This window comes from Eumetopias jubatus, unplaced genomic scaffold (genome assembly GCF_037043125.1).
Source record: "Eumetopias jubatus isolate StellerSeaLion01/CBP00866 unplaced genomic scaffold, mEumJub1_p1.0 scaffold_8, whole genome shotgun sequence".
In the NCBI taxonomy this organism is placed as follows: domain Eukaryota; kingdom Metazoa; phylum Chordata; class Mammalia; order Carnivora; family Otariidae; genus Eumetopias; species Eumetopias jubatus.
In genome coordinates, this window is record NW_028274814.1 from 130,627,846 (window position 1) to 130,652,847 (window position 25,002).

At 42.4% G+C, this 25,002-nt stretch overlaps 1 protein-coding gene and 1 pseudogene across 3 annotated transcripts in view; one reads left to right on the forward strand and one right to left on the reverse strand.

The window, feature by feature from the left end:
- RBFOX2 (RNA binding fox-1 homolog 2) overlaps positions 1-25,002 on the reverse strand; it is a 280,863-nt gene that overhangs the window by 246,566 nt on the left and 9,295 nt on the right. The window lies entirely within an intron of this gene.
- On the forward strand, positions 20,442-24,402 carry LOC114197511 (small ribosomal subunit protein eS21 pseudogene; annotated as a pseudogene).

Sequence of the window (25,002 nt, forward strand, 5' to 3'; positions counted from 1 at the left end):
AGTGCAAGGAGCTATGCTAGCAGTCAGGCGAGTTCTTAACCCCACCTGAGATATTCAGCAAAAGGTTTCCAAAGAAAACTGACCTATAAACCAAGATCTCAAAGATGAAGGTTAGTGTGTAAAAGGTGGAAAGAGAAGTATTACAGAAGTAACTTCCAGTAGAGGTGCATGCTCTGTGCATGAGCGGGTCAAGTCTTTGGGAGATGAGGTAGAAGCTGGGTCACCAGAGCTGCCTGATGGGACTAAAGGGCACTGATATGATCAGAGCTGTTTCAGATGGATCACTTCTAAGAAAGGTCACTGAGATGCAGTGGCACAGGATGGGAAGGACAAAACTGAAGGCAGAAAGACCCCTGGGTAAGCGGTGGCACTGGTCACTGAGCTACACAAGAGCAGAGTTTTGCCAAAAGGGCAGATGAGGAGAGGTCAACTGTAGACATGCTGGCTTTGCAGTAACTGCGGGGCACCCAAGTGCAGATGCACACGAACCAGCTGGAAACAGACATCTGAAGTGCAGGAAGGAGATCTAGGCTACAGATAACAATCTGGAAATTGTCAGCATATAGATGATAAAGAAAGCCTTCGCTGTGGATGAGCTTGCCTCTGGAGAACACGTATAACAGAGGAAAAGGCTTAGAGCGGAATCCTGAATAATAGCAACTTCTAAGCGGGGGCTGAGGAAGGAGCTAGGAAAAGTTCCTGAGGTGGGGGGGGGGTGTTAAAAGGATAGTGCCAGAGAGGCATTTCAAGGACAGGGAAGACAGGAAGGATAGTCACTGGACTTAGCCACAGGGGTTACTGGTGACCTTGGGGGAATGGAGTTCAAATGTTATAGCTGAGGAAGAAACCAGACTGCAATGGGTTCAGAGGGTATAGACAATTATTTTGAAAAGTTGGTTTGTAGTTTATAGAAGGGAGAAAAGTAAAAAGCAGCTAGAGGGTAGAGGAGACTAAAGGACTGAATATGCTAGACTTTATTTAAGTTTAATGAGGGAAGCATGTATAATGTTGATAAGAAAAAATACAGAAAGGTAGATTTAGGGGCACCCGGCTGGCTCAGTCGGTAGAGCATGTGACTCTTGATCTCGGGGTTGTGAGCTCCTGCCCCACAGCGGGTGTAGAGATTACTCAAAAATAAAATCTTAAAAAAAAAAAATTTAAAAATCTAGGAAAGAGATCCAAGCAGGATTCACCACGGAATGGAAGAACAATACATTTTTCACTGTAACAGACACAGTTTATGGGGTTGATAGCAGGAAGTTAAGACTTCCAATTTGATAGCTTCTATTCCATCTATAAATTAAGAGGCCAAAATTCATACTTAAGTGAAGGGAAAGTGAATATAGGGCAATGACAAACATTTTGAAACAGCTCTGGTGGCAAATCCCCAGGAGGGGTCACTCAAAAACAGAGAGACTGCCAGGCTGGAGTCAAGGGTCCAGGAAACGTTGGAAACCATGAAGGCTGCATCCATCTAGGCCTGTGGTTTTGCCAGGTAAGTAAAACAAAATGAAAATAAAGAGAGAATACTGGCCAAAGAGCGGTTAAGCAAAAGAACTGTGAAATCTAAACAAGGGAGGGAGGGAGCAAGACGGGAGGTTCACAGGAAGGGAGAGAACACAGAGTGGGCCGGTACAGTGGACTTCGCCATGACACTGAAGAAAAGATGCAGTGGGAGTCACTGAATAAGGGCACTGGAAGAGCATTAAAGAGAAGATGTAATGCCCCGTCCTTAAATTTTCAGAAATGAAGCAGTTCCAGATGGACAAGACGGAGGGTGTATCCTTCGAACAGGCCATGCAAGTACCTTGCGATTCCAGTCAGGGAAGCTGACTTGCGAAGAACAAAGAACGGAGAGGCCAGGGCCTACTGAGGTACTGGATCAATCTATCCGCACAGCCGCTGGGGTCTCCCATCTCTAATGACAATAAAGGTAGAAAGAAAGCCCACGAACCAGTGCCAACGTTAGGTGGTTTGGGGTTGGGGGTTTTTTGTTTTTATTGTTTTTTAACAAGGGAGAGAAGCAAGGTAATCGATAAATGACAGCACTAAGGGAAGAGGGTAGATGAGCCAGATTGGAAGAGCTTTTAAGGAGCAGGGACTTTCGCCCTAAAAGATTAGATAGGAATACTGGAGAGGAGAGGGAGGACAGGGTACCAACCTCCCTAAAGAAGCAGAACAAAAACCACCCGGTAGGAGGGGGATGGGATATCCTCAAAAAGAAACCAAATTTAGTTAAGAGGAAGGAGTAGAAATAACTCAGTAAAAAGGCTGAGGATGAGGAAGACTGTTTACTACGCAACAGGAAAAATGGGACAGTCTGTGGAGGTCAGGTCAGGAGAGAGAACACACAGTCGGGCCTGAGATCACAGAGTATACAGATGGCCACCCTGGATGCTGACCAAGGAGTGCAGAGCTGAAAGAAATGATTGGTTTGGCTGCTGCGAGGTTTCTTCAAAAAGAAAAAAAGAAAGAAAAGAAAAGAGAAAAGGAGAGAGTCCCAACAGTTTCTTAATGGAAAACTGGCAGGGTGAAGAAGGACTTGGGCCTTCCGACAGGAGTCAGCAACAGCGGGGTTTAAGTGAGCTTCCCGGAGGGGTCAGGGTCTTAACTGCAGGCCAAAACAGGACTACTGGAATCCCACATGCTCTACCATACATAAAACAATGGCAGCCTCCGGTCTCTGGAGAGAGGGGGCGTCCTCAGGCTCTGCAAGGAAAAATCGATGGCCTAGAATACCTATATTGCCACAGCAGACAAGAACACTGAGCAGAGTCAGTTATGATCTGGACCCATTCAAGCTGACCAGAACACGCGCCAGAGTCAGGCTTCTGGTGCAGTATCAGTGACTGAGCAACCAATACGTAACATCAAATAAATAATGAGAGGCTTAAGATTCAGGAATTTTGATGCCTCTAATAAAAAGCATTACTAAGCTAAACAATTACACTGCTGCAAGTCTAACATATGTAACTGCTCCGGTGCTAAGTGCCTTACTTGCAATATCTCATTAGTTTTCACAACTCTATGAGGCAAAAACTATTATTAACATTTTACAGATGAAGGAACTTAGCTTCAGAGAAATTAAGAAACTTGTCCAAGGTTATAAAATGTATTAAAGCAGCAGAGCCAGTAGGACTCTAAACCCCAAACTCTTCATCACTGCTCTCTATACCTCTCCCGGCACCATGGGCGCTGCCAACCTCTCTAAGCACACACCCCCTTGAATATACAACTCAGAATAGCTGTTATTAGGGAAAACACAAAAGAAATAAAAGGCATGGTCCTCAAGAAAACCAAGTCTGCTTAGAGAGACGAGAGATACACACACACACACACACTAAAGCTCTTCTCATGGAGACCAGACAAAAACTGACCCTCACTTATTATGTCCGCTGGGTCCCATGTCCTGTAGGTCTTGCCTCCCGTGTCAATCTCAACTTCAGAAATTTGAGACTAAGCCAAAACAAAAACAGCTACAGGGAGGGGAGGCATACATGAGCCCACCTTTGGACACTCAGCAGCGGTTTATTTGCACACTCCTATCTAATAGGACCTTAGCTCCCACGCTACAGCTTAAGCTACCTGAGCGCACCATTTATGTCTCTACCCCACCTTCACTCGGCCTCACATACAAGTGGAACTCACCTCCATTTCCCTTGTAGTAGAAAATGCAATGATACCCTGGCTTTCCTTTCAAACCTCTCCAAGGTAGAATGAGATACAAAATAGTTCTTAAGTGCTCTGAAGCTTAATTAAGAGAAACATGATATACAAGTAATAATAACACATTTACCATGGAATATCTAAACAGCCTTATTCCACTACTAAAATCAACGGGGGGGGGGGGGGGGGGCGTGCCTGGGTGGCTCAGTCAGTTAAACTTCTGCCTTCGGCTCAGGTCATGATCCCAGGGTCCCTGCTCAGCGGGGAGCCTGCTTCTCCCTCTCCCTCTGCCTGCCTGCCTGTCTGCCTACTTGTGATCTCTCTCTCTGTCAAATAAATAAATAAAATCTTAAAAAAAAAAATCAACTGAGGCACAGACATGCCACACATAAACATAGGTATATACAAGTGTTTAAAGCTTAAGCAAAGCTGAATTCACCCTTGCCTCCCCCCTTCCGCCCCCCCTCCTTGAACCAAAAAAAAGACAATTCTGATTATAGGTCAGAGCTGGCATCCTCAAAATGAATAAACCTGTTCCAGGTAACACCGCTGAAGTAGCAGGTGCAGGTAAAATGGACTTCAGCCACTGAAATCTGACCATTTCTAGAGGCAGTCAGTGAAATACAGGTACACTAACGGGAAAACAGGAAAAATAGGGAGGCGTAGCAGTTTCCAAATACATCCACAAATTTCTTTATACTATTCCCTTCAAGAAGTGGAGCCTAAAAAAAAAAAAGTAAGTGGAGCCTAATTCTCCTCCCCTTAAGAAGAATTAGACTCAGACACTTGCTTCTAACAAATAAAGCAGAAATGACAGTGTATATCCAGGGACCCGATCATTAAAAGCACTTGCAACTTCCCCTTCACCTGCTCTCTCCCTTACTCGATCTCTCACTTGATCACTCACTCTAAGGGAAGTCAACATAAGGTAAGGAAGACACTCAAGGAGCCTAAGAAGAAGTCCTTAGGTCTCCTACCAACAGCCAGCAAGGAACCGACAACATGCCGATAGCTGTGAAATGAACCATCTTGGAATCCTCCAGCCCCAGTTCAGCCTTCAGATGAGTACACCCCCAGCAACAGTTTCACTGGAACTTCATGAGGGATCCTGAGCCAGAACCACATGGCTAAGCTGCTATTGGATTTATGACCCACAGAAGCCGTAAGAAAATAAATGTCTGCTGTTTTAAGTCTGTTAAGTGTAGGGGTCATTTGTCACATGGCAAAAGAGAACTACTATCGACAGCATGTTGATGTACACTGGGTCCTGAGTCCCAAACTATCACTTGGGTTCTGGAAACAGACACTACCAGAGAGGAGCACACCGGGAGTTCAGTAACCTCCTCTTCTGTTTGGAGCAGTGCTGGCTAACAGAACTATAATGAGAGCAAGAAATATGGGCCATTTATGTAATTTAAAATTTCCCAGTAACAACATTAAAAAAAGAAACAGGTAAGATAAATTTTAATGTACTTTATGGAATCTAATATATCCAAAATATTAGCATTTCCACATGTCAATATTTCATCATTCGTCAGTATTTTTAAATCTTCAATAAAACTTTTTTTTCACCGAGTCTTTAAAATCCAATGTGTATTTTACACTCACAGCGCATCTCAATTTGGACTAGGCATATTTGAAGCCCACGATAGTCATGGGTGGCTAATGGCTACCATATCAGAGCAGGTCTAGAGAATTTTTTTCTGTAGCTTGTTACCCTTTTAGAAATGAATCTAGAGCTCAAAGAGGTAAAAGCAAAAAATGTTTTTAAATACCTAAGGAATTTTTTAAAATTTTCCATACTGAGATATATCATTTCTATAGGTTCCTGAGCTGGGAAGGAGTGGCCTTCATGGAAGGAAAGAGGGAGGCCAAGGGCAGTGCTTGCTGTTAGGAACAGGAGGGACCACTTTGAAAACATCAACATCAAGAATCAGAGGGAGTACAGAGAATATCACCTGCACTTTTAACAGACACTTCCTTCAGTGTCCGCTCATCTACCCATTTCACACACAGCCCTACAGCCATCTGAAAAGGAAAGCTACAGTTGGTTCTGAAGCAGGTCTGGAAGGAAAAGGGGTTAAAAAAAAAAAAAGGCAAAGTAAAGGAACATTTGGCTTTCTCAAAAACACTTCTCCAGCTAACACATTTGCCTCCCCTCCCCCAGCGATGCTATCTGCTAAGATCACTGCTGTGAAGGGGGACAAATCAAAACCAGAGCCCTCAGCAGACTGTCATCTCCACAAGAAAATCTACTCCAGGGCAACCAGAGCCGCCCTTTTCTCCTCCCGCTCCTACTTCTTGAGAAGCTAGATTCAGACCGCTATGGAAAAAAGCCAATTGTGTGAGTCACTACAGCCATCCCAAGGGGCCTGGGCAAAATCCAGAGGACAGCTGGAAACAGCTGTTGTGAGGTCAACTGCAACTGGGGGGGAAGGAGGAAAAAGGGGATGAATTCATAGTTTATTACACATGATCCCATTCTGGCCTCAGAAAAGCTGGTTTTTATTTTCTCTCCCAAACAAAAAGTTGCTTCTCCCTTCTTACTTAAAATTCTTTTTCTAATGAAGGAAGCAACAACGGATTCACCACTATCGCCCCCTCAGACGATCACCCAGTGTGGGGTACCACTCCCACTGTGTCTCCCACAGTGGGGGGTAAACAGGAACCCACCAGGTAAGGAAAAAACTATTAAAGAGCCGTGGTAAAGGCAGACACCTTTGACTTGAACAAAACTCAAAAAAAAAATCACCAGGAAATATGAGCCTGCCTAAATTTAGCAGAGAAAGAGCCTCAGGGAAAGAGAAGTTTCACTCTCATTCCTTGCACGCTAATGATGTTACAAGCATTGTCGATGAAGGAAAAAGGAAGACATGCTGGAGAGGGTTTGCACGACTGGGAGGCACCCAGCCTCTAGACTTCTAACCCGCTTTCCTACTAGCCAAAAGAATGTCAATCTTCACACATCAGCCCTTGAGGTCTTGAAGAAATGGTGGCTGACATCTGGTCCAGATACTGTATTAAACAATGTAACAACAGGTAACAACAGGTACCTTTCCTACACAAGAATTTCTTGGCATCTGACACAAACTAGTATTACTGGGCTCCGGTAATACAAGACATAGGGAACTGGTAAGCATGCTTCCTCTCCACCTGGTCTCGGTGCCCAGACAGGCACCCTTCAAAACCCCTGTGCCTACAGGTCCAGTGATTTCTATCCACACACACTCCACAGTGCTCACTGTAGTTGTGGATTCTACAGTCATTTTAGACATTCACATGGTAGAAGCAGTCCCTATTCCTCAAATTCACCAGGCAAACTACCCATGAGAAGAGCAGAATTGCCGCCTTCAGAAGAGGTCTAGGGAGATTTTTAAAAGCCAGTGAAAAATACCTTCAATTCTCCCAGCTGCCCACCTGCCATCAAGTGACACTGTTCCTCAATTAAGATACAAAGATTCAAAATCTCTTTATTACCCTCCCTTCTCTAAAGTGCTGTTTTTCACTACAGAACTTTAGTTATTTCTTCCACAAATGTTTAAGTATTTACTATATTACATCACATATAGGACCTCTTGCAATGAACTTCCAAAGCCAGCGGCTGGAGATCCTGCCAAGAGCAGAAGGAACTGAGATGGAGAGGGAGTGTAGAGGAAAGTCTGAGTCAGCTTCCAGGGCCAGAGGAAAGTTTCCCTTGGCCTCCCAGGTTTAAGATTACAATAATTAATGACAACTTGTAAAAGTCTTAAAAACTTTTTCAGTTGCCAGAGCTTACATTCTGGATCCCTTTCATTTTTTCTCCTTTATGTCTCACCTTTCCAACTGTCCAGCAAACTCAGAAAAACAATTGTGGTACAATTCTATCCTAAATACAGTGTTTCTCACCAACAAATCAGCAAGGTTTAGGACCCTTCACCATATTTTACATCATCAACTTAAACTGTTATTTAACTTTCCTGAGTTTATACACCATCTACCCAACTAAATCAAAAGCCTTTACAGAACGTCCCCTGGATCTTACTCTTCCTATCCACACTACCTCACACTGAGCAGAATCTCAAACACCTCTTGGTTAGCTTTTATTTTAGATCAAAGAATGCAGGGATGAGACAGAGAGACTGGATTTAAAACGTGCAAAATGAGGAAGCAATGAGGGATGCCTGGGTGGCTCAGTCGGTTAAGCATCTGCCTTTGGCTCAGGTCATGATCCCAGGGTCCTGGGATTGAGCCCCGCATCGGACTCCCTGCTCAGCGGGGAGTCTGCTTTTCCCTGTCCCCGCTGCTCCCCCTGTTTGTGCACATTCTCTCTCCCTCTCTCTGACAAATAAAATCTTTAAAAAAAAAAAAATGAGGAAGCAAGGAAGGTGGGTCTTTCCAAAAGAAGCCACCCTCCAGAAGTGGAGAAGAAAGTTTTTTTATCAAGTCTTGGGACAAGATGACATCTGAGGCCCCTGCATCTCCTCACAACAGCCAATCTCTGAGTAACACAGCTCAGCAGCCAAAGCCGCTTACACTTTCATCCCCTTCTCCAGAAAGTACTTCTGATAACCGCAATAACTTCCTTTCCAATGAGCCCACGGTGGCAGCCACTGCCATAATAACCAGCAAGGATTTTAGTAAGTCTAGTCATCTGTTTTGAAGGGCAACTTGAGGAAGCCAACAGATAAGCATGTCCCATGCCCACTTGGGGGGGGGGGGGGCGTGAGGTTGAAAAGGTAACAAGGTTGTGAGATGAAATTACCACCCGCTGTAAGGTCAGAGTGTATTCACCTTAATATGTTCATGGTAGTAACCATACGATTTTCTTCAGGGCTTTTTTTCCCAACTGAGGCAACAAGAAAAAAGAATCATAATCAGGGTCCAAGGGCAAAGTACAAATTGATTTTTAACAAATAAGTAATGGAGGAACACCTGAGTGGCTCAGTCGGTAAAGCGGCTGACTCTTGATTTCTGCTCAGGTCACCATCCCAGGGCCATGAGACTGACTGAGCCCCGCGTCGGGCTCTGCGCTGGGGGTGGAACCTGCTTGAGATTCTCTTTCCCTCTCCCTCTGCCCCTCCCCCTCTAAAAAAAATAAGAAGTAATAATTGAACCTTAGACTTCAGAGGGTCTGGTCATGTGAGAATTTCAGTTAACTACACATCGCTAGGCACGTACTATCATCCATGCCTAGCAGACAGGGAAACTACGAGGGAAGCAGTGGAGTAGCTCAGCCCAAGTCTTCATGGAAGACAGGTGTCCACAGGCAGAAGCTAGGCTCCTTAAAGGCATAATTTGTGGGGAGAACTTGTCTTAGACATAAGATACAAAACACAGAGGAACGCATTATTAACTTTATAGATTGAATATCTAAAAGCAGGAAATGCAGAAGTTATAGTTCTTACAAGAACGCTAAAACCCGTACATGATATTTAAACACAGAATTTTAGACCTAGAAAGGGACTGATTGCTAGACAACAATATTATAATAACAATTCCAACACACACTTGTGTCCAAGGAGTCAAAGCACCTGGCTTTAAGTATTATGTATGTGCAGCATGAGGAAGACTGAAGCTTTAACTTTTGAACTTTAGGATTTGTGCTAATTCACAACTTTTTATTACACTTACCTTTGTTGTAAGAACGGAAGGAAAACGGAGGGATGGAGGGAAGGAGGAAAAGAGGGAGAGGGAATGAACAAAGGCACCCAAAATGTGCTTTACTTCCTATGATATGAAAAACGCCTCCCACTTGGGGTCTCAGCAGCTACCTTCCTTGCGTCTGTTTTCCTTCGCTTTTCCTCGATCTTCTCTAGGGCTGTTTTGGGTCATGTCCACAGACCTGGTTTCTCCCTCCACCCCACTTTGTGCCTTTTTCCTGTCTTCCTTCTGTGTCTGCCTGCCGACCTCTTTACCTCCTTCCCTACCCCTGCCCCCAACTTCACATCTCCACACAACACAAAAGTAAATTTCACTCAAAAGCACACAATTGTTATAACTGAAAGTTCCTTACAATGTTACAAATCATCTGATCTGATCCTCCCAGTTTAGGAAACTGAGGCTCTGAGAGATTACATAATTTGCCTGATGTCACAAAACTAATAAATAGGACTGAAACTAAAATCCAAGTTGTTCCATTAAAATACTAAAAGAAAGCACAAAAAGTTATTTTTATTTTTTTTTAAGATTTATTTATTTACTTGAGAGCGCGCGCACACCCAGAGGGAGAGGGAGAGGGAGAAGTAGATTCCCAGCTGAGCAGGGAGCCCAATGCCCAGGACCCTGGGATCATAACCTGAGCCGAAGGCAGACACCTAACCAACTGAGCCACCCAGGCCCCCCGAGAAAGTTACTTCTTAATCTCAGAGTGGAGAAGGTCTTTCCCAGGGAAAAAATAAATAAACAAGATTCAAAATTTTGAAAATACCTTATATATTCAACTACATTCCAAAACATATGCAAACACATACACATATTTGATAATCTATAAACAAATTCAAAGGACAAGTCACAAAATGAATGGAAAATTTTGCAACATGAGTGACAAGAGCTAATTTCCTTAATGCATAAAGGTTCTTATCAATTAAAAAAAATTCTTTCAAACCTGAGTTCATGACAAAGAAATACAAATGAATTTGAGACATATAAAAAAAAGATCCCCTTATATTACAGACATAGGAAAGACCAAGATACCATTTTTCACTTAGACTGCTGAAAATCAAAGTATGGAAACAGTTTGCCAAGAGGACTGGAAAAAGTCACTCTGCTTTGCCATTCATAGGAATATACAATTTTGGAGGCTGCTTGGCAGTACTATCAAAAATTTTAATGTACCTGCCCTTAGAAACCAACAATTCCACTTCTCAGAATCTGTCCTCATGTACTTACCTTTGTGCACAAAAGAACACATATATAAGCAGCACTGCTTATAGTAGCAAAAGACTGGAAACAACCTACATGTCTAACAACAGGAATGTTTAAACAAATCATGATTTAAAAAAAAAAAAACTTTCTGTGGAATACTATTGTGGTCACTTCCAAAAAATGAGGTTGATCTGCATAAACGGAAACAAAATGTTCCCTAAAACATTCTGCTCAATGAAAAACAAAGAAGAGCCTTTAGGTATATAAAGGGGTATGCATCTCTAAGTACATACATAAACAGAATTCCTCTAGAACAGAACAGAAACTACCAAGGCTTCTATCACACCAACACTCCAAAAGGAACTCTAGGACTCTTCCAGTTCTGTAAAAAGCCCCTACATCAGTAAGTCCTTCTCGATTGCTAACATGCAATAACCTTCTTCAAAAGACTTGTCCCCTAATACCTCTCCCTGAACTCTTGAACCCTATACAGTGAAGCTCTCTGTTCCTTCTCAACCCCTTCTTTGCCTATGTACCAGCTCATCACCTGGGTTCCCTGGTAACCCTTTCACACCTCCACAGCTTTGAATTTTTCTTCACTCAATATTTCTCTATATTAACATCAACTCATTTTCCCCATAAAACCTACCCCACAGCCTTCTGAAGCCTAAAGGCCATTACTAGGACTTGACATTCTCTTTGCTCTTCCCACTGCTGCTTTTGTAACAATTCATTTCATTCATTTTTCATCAAACATTTATTGGGTGACAACTGTATACCACATATAATAAAAAGTCAAAAAGAGAAACCTAACACCTGGTCCCTGTCTCAAGAAATGTGCAGCCTAGGACAAATGTTCTAAAGGAAACCTCTTGCAGAGCATATAAGAGAAGGAAATAAAATAGATGCAGGGGAGGCACTCTGATGCTCAGCTACACATCCCAAACTGACAGGTCTGGCTACCTCTACAGAAGGAACTGCAGGCGGTGGTCAAAGTCACCACCAGCTTTCCATGTTTGTTTCTGGTTTTTTATTTGTAAGAATATATTTGCATATTAGTTTATAATTTAAAATAAACTTTAAAAAGGAGGTGATGTCCAGCTAATCTTTATGTTCCTAATGACTATCTAGCATGCTGCCTGGCAAATAAGCGGACCTCCATAAGCGATCACTAAATAAAAGCACAAACGGACGTGCAGAGTTCTACACAGCACAGCGGAAGGGAGGCGAAACAATCATATTCTGTTGCCCTTACTCAACAAAGTTAATGCAGGGTTTCTCTACCTTGGCACTACGGACATCTCAGACTGGATCACTCTTCATGAGGCAGCTGCCTTATGTGTCTTAAGGGTGGTAAAGCAGCACCCCTGGCCTCTACCCAGCAGACACCAGCAGCACCGCGACAGCCACAGAAATCAAAGACGTCTCCAGACGTCACCAAATGTTTTGGTGGGCAAAATCCCAAGTTGAGAACAACTAAGTTAATGCTTATACATCATTCTACTTCCTCAACTGCCATGACCTTCTGCCAACCTGCCCAATGATCCCAATGCTTGATCCTCAATGTCAGGCCTCAGGCTGACAACCCTTCTGAAGCCTCCAAGTTCTTCAACCGATTTATTTCCAGCAGGCTTTCCTCCACCATAATCATCCATCTGATAACTATTCCTTAGGAATCGTCACTACCCAAACTCTTCCAACATCAAGATCTCAAATTTGGATCACAAGCTCCTGTCCTTTATCTTCTCCCACCCTCTTAACTGCACCTCAACTTGTTTGTTCCAGCTTCCCTATGCCCAGCCCAGGATAATGAGCACTTGGCTACTCGTGGGCTTCTCAGTACAGTCTGATAAAGTTAAGAAACCATCAGGACCCCCTCAATCCAAGCTGCCACTTCACTGAGACTTAGTAATCCTTTTATTCCACTTTTTGATGAATTCTTACTACACTGGAACAGCACCTACTTTTTTTTTTTTTTTGGAAAGAGTCAAGATGTCCATCAACAGATGAATGGATAAACAGCACCTACTTCTAAACTTTCTCTCCTCTCCTCAAAGTGTCAACAACACCCTGCCTGCAGGCTACTTTTCTTCCCTAACTGAAGGAAAGAGACCCTCTGACATGAGCTTAGTCACCTGCCTTCTTACCTCGTACACAGTTGGTGCTCAAAAAATAGGTTAGGAAGGAAAAACGTCATGGCTTTATATTGGCTCTATTTAAAAGAGTGATTTTTATAAGGAAAAAAAAGCTCTAAATCTCATTCTAATTCAACATTTTATTCTGCAACTCTAAGCAACCTCAAGGAAAGTCAACATGCCTCTCCAGTTTCTCAAGCTATCCCCACCGACCGATGGCACATACTGCTGCAGCAAAGGGTTCCTCGGAGTAATCATCAAAGCATAGTGAGGTTTTAGAATGAAAAATAAAGTATGAGCTCCAGCGGTACCTGACCATACAACAAATAAAAAGTGCTGCCCATAACTGTGAGTGACTCTCTATTCCGTAACTCCATGAGATGCAGAGAAGTACCTGAATGGGCTAAGAGAACATCAATGAAAATTCCACACGCTAAAGACCCATCCCGTGGTTCTCTGTGAAGAGTGACCAATATTCTCCAAGAGTACAACCGCTCTGCAAAAGGACACAAGGCTTTAATTAATCAGGAGAAACAACTGTACAATATCTTTAGAATTAAATGTCCCATTTTCACCCACCCTAATGCCTTCCACAGGTACAAGCTTACTGTCAGAAAAAACAGACAGCATATGTGTTCCACTTAAAGAATCTCTAGGTCCCTACCGAATCTAAGGCATAACACTTTCCACCAGCTTTTGTCCCGTGAGATAATTATGGAATAAGAAGCTTGGCAAAAGCTTTGGCAAAATAGAGCCAGTCGTTTCTCAAGACATGTTCTAAACTTTTTTCTTGACCTTCAGCTTATGGTAGCTTAGACAAGTATCTTAAAAGCATTTCTAGTCAGCCATTTTGGGTAACTTGGGAGCAAAATTATTTTTAGCTAAAAAAGTTTATTTCAATCCCTCTCCCATAACTCAGAAGCATCTAACCAGGTTTGGTTCAAGCTTTCCAGAATAATTTTTCTTTGAGTGAATTCAAAGCAGAGGACGTTCCAGCTTCAAAGGAGAAACTTTCTCCTTAAAGAGGCACTGACAACCAAAATGTGCTAATATACAAGATATGTAAAAACAGAACAAAACAAAAATCACTTGCCTACCTGCCACCTAGCCTGGTATACTGTGAGATTAAGCACATTACCATTCATTAAATTTTTTGAATGCCTCCGATGGACAAAACATTGTTGTTACAACATTCCAAGCTATGAAGAGCAAAATGGGTGCCTGCATGGTAGAAAGTGCATCACATAAACTTAAATATGATGAAAGGGAACATCTGGTTCAAGTTGTTTCCATACAGCACTCAAACCATGATTCCAAATAGAGAGAAGGCCTCTTCAAGGATGAAGACGGCTACAGAAAAATAAGGAATTCTGCTAGAAGACAGCTCAACTACATGCATACAACATAACCAAATAGAGGTTTTGTTTTCTCGTTTTTCTTCGATGAACAAAGGCTGTCACTACTTCACCTACCATGAGGTTATGTTCCTTGAGTGGTGGGATAATCCAATCACCATCACCATCATGTCAACTTCAAGAACATTGATTGCAGGAGGACAGCAGTCTGTGGGTGAACTAACCACCAAAGACACTGGAAAAACCCATATCCTCATGCCCTCCGTTCCCACCCCACTGACCCACCTGTGGTTCCTCTCACACCTTGTCCTTGCAAGTACTGCCACTACTGCCTGGAATGGCCTGTCCCTCCCGCTCCTCCTCCTGCCTAGCCCCTACTTACTCACTCAATCCTCAGCAACAGCTCCTGCAGAATGTTCTCCTGGGCCCATGCCACCCAGTTGGATAAGAATCCCTTTATTATGCTCCCATAGAAACGCTGTACTCATTCCTATCAGGGTACAGAAGCTCCTCTATTACCCTCAGGTTAGGTCTGGAATGAAAGGCTGTTCCTAAGTCCGCTAGTTCATAAAAGTCCAAACTGAAAAAATTCAAGTAACCCATTAGGTGTAGTACATCTAGTGAGGAAACATTTCTTAAGAAAACTGGCTTATGGTAATGGTTCTAACTTGTTTTATTTCTTCTCAACTCACTTTATGATTTGCCCTTGACTCTTTATAATTGTCTGTGTCACTGAATAATTCGACCTGTACCAGCTATCATTTCTCACATGACTTCCATTTGTAATCTTGTCTACGTTTATCCACCCCTTCATATCAGCATTTTTGTTATAATCAGAGGTTTTAGCCTCATGGAATAAGACACAGTCAATAAATATAAGCACCAGCAACACCCTATATACTAATAAACAATGTGACAGACAAAATTAAAATGGCCATGTGCCACCACCAGCACTATTTTTTTCTTTGTGGTAAGCAGAAGTGGCACACTTTTGTTCTAACACATGACTTCATTTTTCTATGAAAATTAGCAAATTCAAGTACTGTAAGTAAAATAGCCCCTATACTTATTCCTGTATCATTTTAATAAATTATTTTATTTTTAAAACAATGCAAGCATATAATACAAAACTCAAAAGGCACAAAAGACAATGATAACTAAACCTTCACCTATACCCCTACTTCTCTGTCACTTAATAACCTTCCCTCGAGATAACCCATTATCTGAATCTTGTGTTTCCCAGCAAAGAATGTGTGTACAAGAATAAAAGCTCTTCTTCATTACACAACAGTAGCAAACTATACACTTTTCTGCACCTTGAATTTTTACACTCGATGTATTTGAGTCTTCTGTTTGTTCATGTGGAGCTCTGATTCTTTGTAACGGCTGCATGATATCCCATTCTATGAATGTACCTTATTTTAATTCACAGATTTCCTGTCAAAGAGCATTTTGTTTTGTTCAACTGTTTGCCATTTCAAGTAATTTTGTAATGTATATTCTCACACACAGATGCAGAAGTATCTGTGGGATAAATCCCTAGAAATAGAGCTGCTAACTCAAAGAATACATGCATTTTACATTTTAGCAGATATTGCTAAACAGCTTTTCATGGAGGGTATGTGGCTTTTCACCCCACCAGCAACATGAGTAGCTATTTCTCTACCTACACACTTAGCAATATATTGTGTCATCAAATTTTTATTCCAATGTATAGTTGTTCCAGAAACCTCCCACGATAAACTTCACAGGTTTCATTATAACATTCCTTTAACTCTGCAACCCCACAATCTAGCATGTTGTACACATTCAAATGTTGTTAAATGAATGAATGAATGAATGACCAAGCAAAAGAGCAGGGACTTTCGGGGCGCCTGCCTGCCTAAGGCAGTAAAGTCTGTGACTCTTGATTTCAGGGTGGTGAGTTCGAACCCCATGTTGGGCAGAGATTACTTTTAAAAAAAAGAGTAGGGGCTTTTGCACAATGAGAGGTTTACCTTTTTTGTTGTTGTTAAGATTTTATTTATTTGAGAGAGAGAGATCACGAGCGGGGAGAAGGACAGAGGAAAAGGGAGAGGGAAAGGCAGACTCTCCCCTGAACATGGGAGTCTGACACGAGGCTCAATCCCAGGATCCTGAGATCATGATCTGAGCCGAAGACAGATGCTTAACAAACTGAGCCACCCAGGCGCCCCAAGCTTTACCTTTAATATAAGGAATAATGAAAATGATTTAAATATCAGCAGTGTTTCCCTTTTAGAAGGGGAGGAGGTAAGAAAGGATGGATGGAAGGATGGATGGATGGATGGATGGATGGATGGATGGATGGATGGATTCTGATCTAAAGCAGTTTCTCCTGGGGGTTTTTAAAAAGCAAGAAATACTTGCCCAAAATAAAGTATTGTCCTACCTTAAAGATACACAGCCTATCTTCAAAATTTCAAGAAAGCAGAAGGGCCTCCAATGCAACTCCCAAAGGAACAGTAAGATTCCTTCTCAGAAATTGCCAGTGGGATCCTAAAGCTTCTCACATTAATATATTTTTACACAACTTTCCAAAAAATTGACTCTCATTGTGTACTGTACACAATCACATAGTTGGTTAACATTTCTTTCATTTGCTTCTACAGTACCTGGCATAGTTAGTGCTAAAAATCTTTCAGGCGATACAAATACTGAACTCTGCACTGCCACTGGTCAGCACGTGTTTGCCATGGTCTCTGGTGCCCCAAGCAGGTAAGACATACAGTGTTCACCATGGACCAGGCACTCCTCCAAACACATTTTACTGTATACACTAATTTAATACTCACAACTCTGCCAGGTAGAAACTATTTTCCCCATTTTACAAATGAACAACTGAAGCAGAGGAGGTAGGTAACTTGCCCAAAGGACACACAGATAAGTAGGTATAGAGACAATTTGAATCCAAGCAGTCTGATACCAGAATAGCTTTTAATCCAGTATTTTAAATACAGTATGATAACTGCTCTGATAGAGTTGTACTCAGAGTATATGTTCCCAAAGTACTAGGCTTTGACATATACTCAGTGTATATCTCCATCAGAACAATTATCACATGGCATGAAAATTATCTGTGTACACATCTACTTCCCCACTGCAAATTCAAGTCTTAGTCATCACTGTGCCTGACACTAGCGGACTCAATAAAATCTTTTTTTTTTAAGATTTTTTTTTATTTATTCATGAAAGACAGACAGAGAGAGAGAGAGAGAGAGAGGCAGAGGGAGAAGCAGGCTCCCAAGGAGCAGGGAGCCTGATGCGGGACTCAATCCCAGGACCCTGAGATCATGACCTGAGCCGAAGGCAGATGCTTAACCATCTGAGCTACCCAGGCGCCCCTCAATAAAATCTTTAACTGGGTTTTAAGTTAAAAGATTGAATAAGAAAATATCATTTCTATTCCTTGGGCCTGTACTTCATATTTTCAATGTTGGTCCTCCTTCTGCTCCTGTGTGTCACCATTTCCTAAGACCCATCTCCTCTAAGGCAAGATCTCCTTCTCAAATTGCGCTACTTGCCTAGAGATGCTGGCCAAAGCTCTAAGGCTGCTTTGGGTACATTCTTGGGAGTCCAGAAACACCAGAGAGACCCACGCCACCATTCCTGCCGGGTAGCACCCTGACAGTAAAGCTCCCACCCCCCACCCTACCCCCAGCAGCCACCAACATAGATCGGTGGCTCTTATCAGGAACATGGAGTAACTTGAGCCACCTGCCAACCTATCTCTCGACTGCTAAGACAGGCGCTTTCTGCTATCGGGTTGCACAAATGCCTGGAAACCTTACACCAGGTATGAAGGAAGAAGCAATAGGGGAAACAACAGAGCATCTGGTGCCCCGCCTGCTTCCATTCACTGCGTGGGGCCAGAGACGGAGCAGGCCTCATTCACTCACGGCAAAGCCTTGGGACCATAAGGACTGTTTGGTGAGATTAGCATTGCCATATAATGGAGGTCAGCATCCATCTAGAGTGCAAGACACATCCCCACTGGCCTCATTCTCCAAACAGCTGGAATGCTACCTCCTCTCTAAAATCCTTGTGGAGACAAAGGTCCATTGCAGAAGCTAACGCTGAAAAGCACAGTTTTACTTCAGATCTTTAAACGCAGAAATCGCAGGGGTGCCTGGGTGGCTCAGTCGTTAAGCATCTGCCTTCGGCTCAGGTCATGATTCCAGGTCCTGGGATCGAGCCCCGCATCAGGCTCCCTGCTCCACGGGAAGCCTGCTTCTCCCTCTCCCACTCCCCCTGCCTGTGTTCCCTCTCTCACTGTGTCTCTCTGTGTCAAATAAATAAATAAAATCTTCAAATAAATAAATAAATAAATAAATGCAGAAATCTCTAAGGTCACCTGGGTGGCTCAGTCTTAGGTTAAGCGTCTGCCTTTGGCTCAGGTCATGATCCCAGAGTCCTGGGATAAAGCCCCACATCAGGCTCCCTGCTCAGCGGGGAGTCTGCTTCTCCCTCTCCCATACCCCTTGCTCATGCTCTCTCTCTCAAATAAATAAAATCTTTAAAAAAATAAAATAGGGCGCCTGGGTGGCTCAGTTGGTTAAGCGACTGCCTTCGGCTCAGGTCATGATCCTGGAGTCCCGGGATCGAGTCCCACATCGGGCTCCCTGCTCAGCGGGGAGTCTGCTTCTCGCTCTGAACCTCTTCCCTCTCGTGCTCTCTATCTCTCATTCTCTCTCTCTCAAATAAATAAATAAAATCTTTAAAAAAAAATAAAATAAAAAAATAAATGCAGAAATCTCTAAAGGTTAACAGAGCTAGAGTCAAGCCTAAGCATGCAATCCTTAATGCTATGTTTGAATCAGAATCCACTGTCTAGTAAACAGAGAAAAATATTCTGTGTTTGTTGAACCATATCTATTTACTCCCCATCAGGTATCCATGGCAGAGTGGTCACATCCCAAGGATGACGAGCATTCCCTCAGTCCTGGACTGTCCACAAACACAGGGGTTAAATGAAACCAACAGCAATTATGACTGCTGACACACAAACACCTACTACAAACTAAACCTCCTTTCTCACAATTCAACACCAAACTTGGTTCACTGAACAGCCTCCTGATAGCAGTGACATTCAATCAAGATAAATCTGGACATTCTGGATATGTCTGGTATAGAAGATGTCATACTGAATAAAATCACACTTGCAGTTAGATTCTACATGCAATGACTCAAGGCAGATCCTGAGTATCAATACTAACTCAATGACAAATAGGCTATCTGACCCAAAAAGGGCCCTTCTAGTATAAAAAGACAGGATCAGGAGCAGCAGACTGGGACAGGTGGAAAGCTGAGGATGCCTATCTTTTGCCCAAACATCTTTAAAGGTATCATCAGTCAGATATTTGTAGGGTATTCACATGAAAGAATAGAGATGCAGAATTCAGGTCTCTGAAAATAAAAACCTGAAACATTAAAAAGAAAGATTAGGTCTCCAACACTGTGATTCGATGAAATGCAGACTCCCACTTTATGAGGTCCTGTACTAATCAGGGTCATCCTTACCAGAGACATTTAGACATAGTAATCTCAGTACCCCAGGACACAGTAATCCTAATTCCAGAAACCTAACAACAACAAAAAAAATCTACAAATTGCTCTGATCTCCAAATATAGACAAAAGAAGAGCGAAGTACAGATAGTACACATATTAATAACACCATTTGAGTTTCTAAAAGGGAGGACAGAAACTACCATACAGGCACTACCTCTGGAAGGGAACCCAGACAACTAACCATACTGGTTACCTCCAAGGAGAAAACTAGGTAGTTGGGAGAAGGCAGAGACTTTTTACTTTTTTGCATATTTTGAATCATTCACCATGTGAATATATTATATGCTTAAAAAATAAATGACAAGGCGGGGGAGGGGGGAACACTCCATGAAAGGAACATCAGAGAAACCACACCAGAATAGTAAGAAAGACTAAGAAATGAAAGATTCTACTTAGACCTAAAGCCAGAAGTTTGAGCTTACTGCTTGCTATCATACACGCTCTCTGAGCCTGAAATAAGTGAAATGAGCACATCATCTCCCTAACCTGATTGAAGCAGGGAGCTGGTCAGACAACTTCTAGATGCCTTCGGCTCTCATTTCATACTACCCACCATTATCAATCCAGTGATTTATTTATTGCTGATCTATTATCTGATCAATAATAAAATTAGAGATGGGATATCTTTGATACAGAAAACAAGCAAACAACAATAACAAATTACCATACATACAGCAACTAATTATCCCATTGAACCTGCCCCAAATATGAACTACAGGAAAGTGAGATAAACACATGAAGCCTCTAATAAAATGCTTGGCACATACAAGTACACACTAAATTTTAGCAAAATCTCTATTCAAAACACTGGATACTTTCTGTGCTTGTGGTGGTAGCAGCAGGCGCGCCTTCTGCATGCAGACCAACGCCAGCAAGTTTGTGGACCTGTCAGTGCCGTGCCTCGAAAATGCTCTGCCAGCAAACGCACCATTGGCACCAAGGACCACACGTCCATTCAGATGAATGTGGCCGAGGCTGACAAGGTCACAGGTAGGTTCAACTGCCAGTTTAAAACCTAGGCTATCTGTGGGGCCATTAGCAGGATGGGTGAGTCAGATGACTCCATCCTCCAACTGGCCAAAGCCGACAGCATCGTTTCAAAGAACTTCTGGGGGCACCTGGGTGGCTCAGTCGTTAAGCGTCTGCCTTTGGCTCAGGTCATGATCCCAGGGTCCTGGGATCAAGCCCCATGTCGGGCTCTCTGCTCGGCGGGAAGCCTGCTTCTCCCTCTCCCACTCCCCCTGCTTATGTTCCTGCTCTCACTATCTCTCACTATCTCTCTCTCTGTCAAATAAATAAAATCTCTAAAAAAAAAAAAAAAAAGAACTTCTGACTGGAAAGGACCATGGATGTGGAATATGTCATAAATAAACAGTAAAATCGAAAAAAACGAAACCCACTGGCTAGATCCAAATTAACTGAAGAAACGGGACCTGTGACTTCTACATGAATCAACTGTCAGGTAACAGACAAAATGTTTTCAATATTAAACATATGTCACATAAAGACAATGAAGTTCATGTTCACTATTCATTCTTTCTCAATCATACCCTGTGGTCTGAGGAGCACGAGGCCCAAAGGAAAAGGCACTGAATAAAGAGCCACAAAATCTGGTAGAAGCATCAGTTTTTGCCACTTCCTAGTCATGAGGCTTCAAGAAGTATATCTTTACCATCTGAAAAATAGGAAAAAGAATCACCTATCTTTTGGGGTTGTTGTAGGGAATAAACAGGAACCTACATCAAAGTATTTTATAAACTATAAAGCATAATATAAATTTAATTACTGTACATTATGTGCAATTTTAGTCACCAAGCTTCAAATCCAAAGATGGTGATTACAGAAAAAGCAACAAAAATTATTAAAGAGATTTTTACAAATAGATCCTATAATGACTGATTTATTTTTTTTCAACAAACGTTTACTGGGTTCTTATTATAGTATCTCTCTCTGACACTTACGGAGAAGCCAAGGATACAAAGACTAAGAGACTGTCCCTGCCTTTAAAGAAGCCAAGGGGCACCTGGGTGGCTCAGTTGGTGAAGCATCACTCTATTTCGGCTCAGATCATAATCTCAGGGTACTGGGATTGAGCCTCATGTCCAGCTCCATGTTCATTGGGGAGTCTGCTTGAGATTCTCTCTCTCCTTCTCCCTCCACCCCTTCCCCCCCATGCTCACTCTCTCTCTAAAAAAAATAAATAAATAAATCTTTAAAAAAAAACAATTGGGGTACAAGAAAATAAGGCTTGGTAATTATAATAAAAAATAGCTATTATATATTGAACACCTATTATGTGTCAGGCCCTGATTAGCACATTATATACATCTCTTTTAATTCTTTTTTTTTAAAGATTTTATTTATTTTTTGACAGAGAGAGACACAGTGAGAGAGGGAACACAAGCAGGGGGAGTGGGAGAGGGAGAAGCAGGCTTCCTGCGGAGCAGGGAGCCTGATGCAGGGCTCGATCCCAGGACCCTAGGATGATGACCTGAGCTGAAGGCAGACACTTAACGACTGAGCCACCCAGGCGCCCCTATCTCTTTTAATTCTTACACTATATATTTTACAAGGGAAGAAGCTGAGGATTCGAAAGGTGAAATAACTTAGCCAAGATCATACAACTGTGATATGGAAAAGCTAAGGCTCCAACTCAGCTCTGTCTGGAAGCCCATTCTATTTTTTATAATCTTGGAGTGGGAAAAACTTTTCTAAGCAGGGGACACACACACACACACACACACCCAGAACCCATTCCTGAAAACATTAGTAGACCCTGTTACACTAAAAAAAAAAAAAAATTAACCTTGGGATGCCTGGCTGACTCTGTCAGTATGGCATGGGACTCTTGCTCTCAAGGTTGTGAGTTCGAGGAGCCCCACGTTGGGTGTAGAGATTACTCAAAAATAAAAAAATTTAAAAAATTAAAATAAAAATAATTTTTTTTAAATATCTTAAAAGATAAAAATTAACTTCTGATACAGTCATTGAAAATAGTGTGCAAAGGCATGCAGAGAGTTTGCTAGTGTCTGTGTGGGGAAAAAGGAGAGGATAACACAAGAAATAAACAACGGGGGTTAGTTGTTTAGTGACGGGGTACGGAGCACGCGGGGAACCAGACGCTTCACCAAATACATTTTTATAAATTCAGAGTTGCATCTGCTTATGAAAAGTAAAATGTGGTAGTTCAAATTTTGTTTAACTTTATTCCAAAGTTAATTGATTTTTCTTTTCTCAGCAGAATGATACCTATTCCCATTTCTCAAAGAGCAATCGATGGAAAACAGTTTGGGACACTCTGAATTACACAATTTCCTCGCCTAAAACAGGACGCTGGGCCAGTCAGGCTTTTCTCTTGTATCGGAATTGATACTTTCTTTTAACTGAAGTATGGATGACAAACTGTTTAGGTTTCTTCAAACTCTGGAATACTATTAAACCAAACAAGTATTTACTATTTGCCTAAAACTAACACTGAAAAAAGAACAATTCGTAGTGAAGCTCAAATCCAGTAAGGGTAAATGATTCCCACAAAAGCCCAAGAAAATCAAAAGATTTCCTGAAACAGGCTTCCCAGGATTAAAAAGCAAAGGATAACACTTACTCCAAACTACTCCTAGAGAGAAACAGAAATGCAAAGTAAGCATAAAGGAAAACTGCACATACACACAGATACATGGGTATCTGTTAATCACAGCATTTTTACACAGCTGACAAAAATCACTAATGGTCCCCGATAAGCACCTTTCTGAAAGACTTCTGCTGTATGTATGCAAAACGCCAAAATTAACCAATTGATTTCCAACACTGTAAAACACAGCCAGATCAAAGCCAAAATGTTGCAGCAAAAAGATCTATTTGGAATCACAAGCAGCAGCTAGAGACCTGTAACACCAAGTAGAGAGACCAAAAACAATGTGTCTATAATGCATATGAGCAGCAGCTGGGGATGGGGAGGGGGCTGCCAACAGAAACAGTAACTTCTAAGCCCCCACACGGACCTTTTAAATATGACCAGCATAACTTCAAAGTCTGGGATGATATCAAAATTAGCCAAATCAGCTTATTCAAAGTCACGAGTCAGACTATGGGGCTTCAAGTAGGAACACAACACACAGTAAACCGCGCAGGTGAGGATGGCAGGGCTGACATATACCAAATGGCCCTACATCAGTGACAGCCGCGCAGCACCTCTCCCCATTCTTCAACCAAGTCTGCCCCTGCCTCTCTCCCAGAGACACAGCAGTAAAACCAGACACATGCTTTCACAACAAGCCCTACCAACTCCCGTAAGCCTTGCCAAAGCTCACACCATGAGAGGCAGCCACTGTGGGGACTTCCTGAAGTTCCAACAAAGTCCTCCAAACCATTGTGCCAGCTATTGACAGGGACAGTGTTCCTGCAAGTTTGTATGAGGTGCAAACCAATGAGTTAAGCTTTGTGGACGTTGGGAGCCACCACAAAAGGTCTTCCAATTTTGCCAGGTTTTGCTTTGAAATCGTACAATCCTACAATCCCATCCCCTGGAAACCAAGAAACAGCAGGTGAAAGCTGTCAAAGCCACATATTCAGCGCATTAGGGGACAAGACAGTCTGAGTAGGGGATAAGCGACCTCATTTGCAGACTCTTTTGCACAGGATGGGGGGGAGTAAGAAAAGAGGGGAGAGGAAGCTAAACAATTCCTGCTTTTTACCCAAAATTATTTTTTTAACCCAAAATTATGACCCACCCTCCTCAGAATTTTTTTTTTCCTCCTCAGAATTTTTGTGGCATACTGAACTGCAGAAGGAGAAAAAAAAGGAAAAGAAAACTTAAGGCTGTAAATGTAACTGTATAAAACTCCCCCAGAGAGGATGACCTACGAAACTAGGCTCCATAAGCTCCACGCAACAAGGGCGAACTAGGCAGCTGCTTTTCTACTTGCCTAACAGTCCAAGATAAATAGAACAGGCTCATGGAAGCCCACCAACTTCCAGGAAAATGGAGTCAAAGTCCTCCTGACTCAGGACAAACCACATACCCCTGAAATAAAATAAAATACCCCTAAATGAAGTCTATATAGGTCTGTTTTGGGAAATCATTCTGGCTGACAGCAATTAACGCCCCTCCTCCAAACAGCTGCCAACGTGCGGAGGAAAAAGCTGCTCAAAATAAGGCAAATGGAAGAACTTCCCATGATCCTCTGTTCCCAAAGTGTTCCAACTCAAGCAATAGCTGGAGCCCACACTCAAACCCCAGAGTGGCCCCAACCAGGTCTGCACTTCCTCTAGTTCCACTAGGACAGTTTCTGCCCCCGCCCACGCAAAACCCCATCGCTGAGAGTCCCACAGCAACCCTGCCCATCCTTCATGATAAATCATGCCTTGCTGTGATATTTACGATTAGGATCTGACAGAATCGATTCAGCCAAAAAGA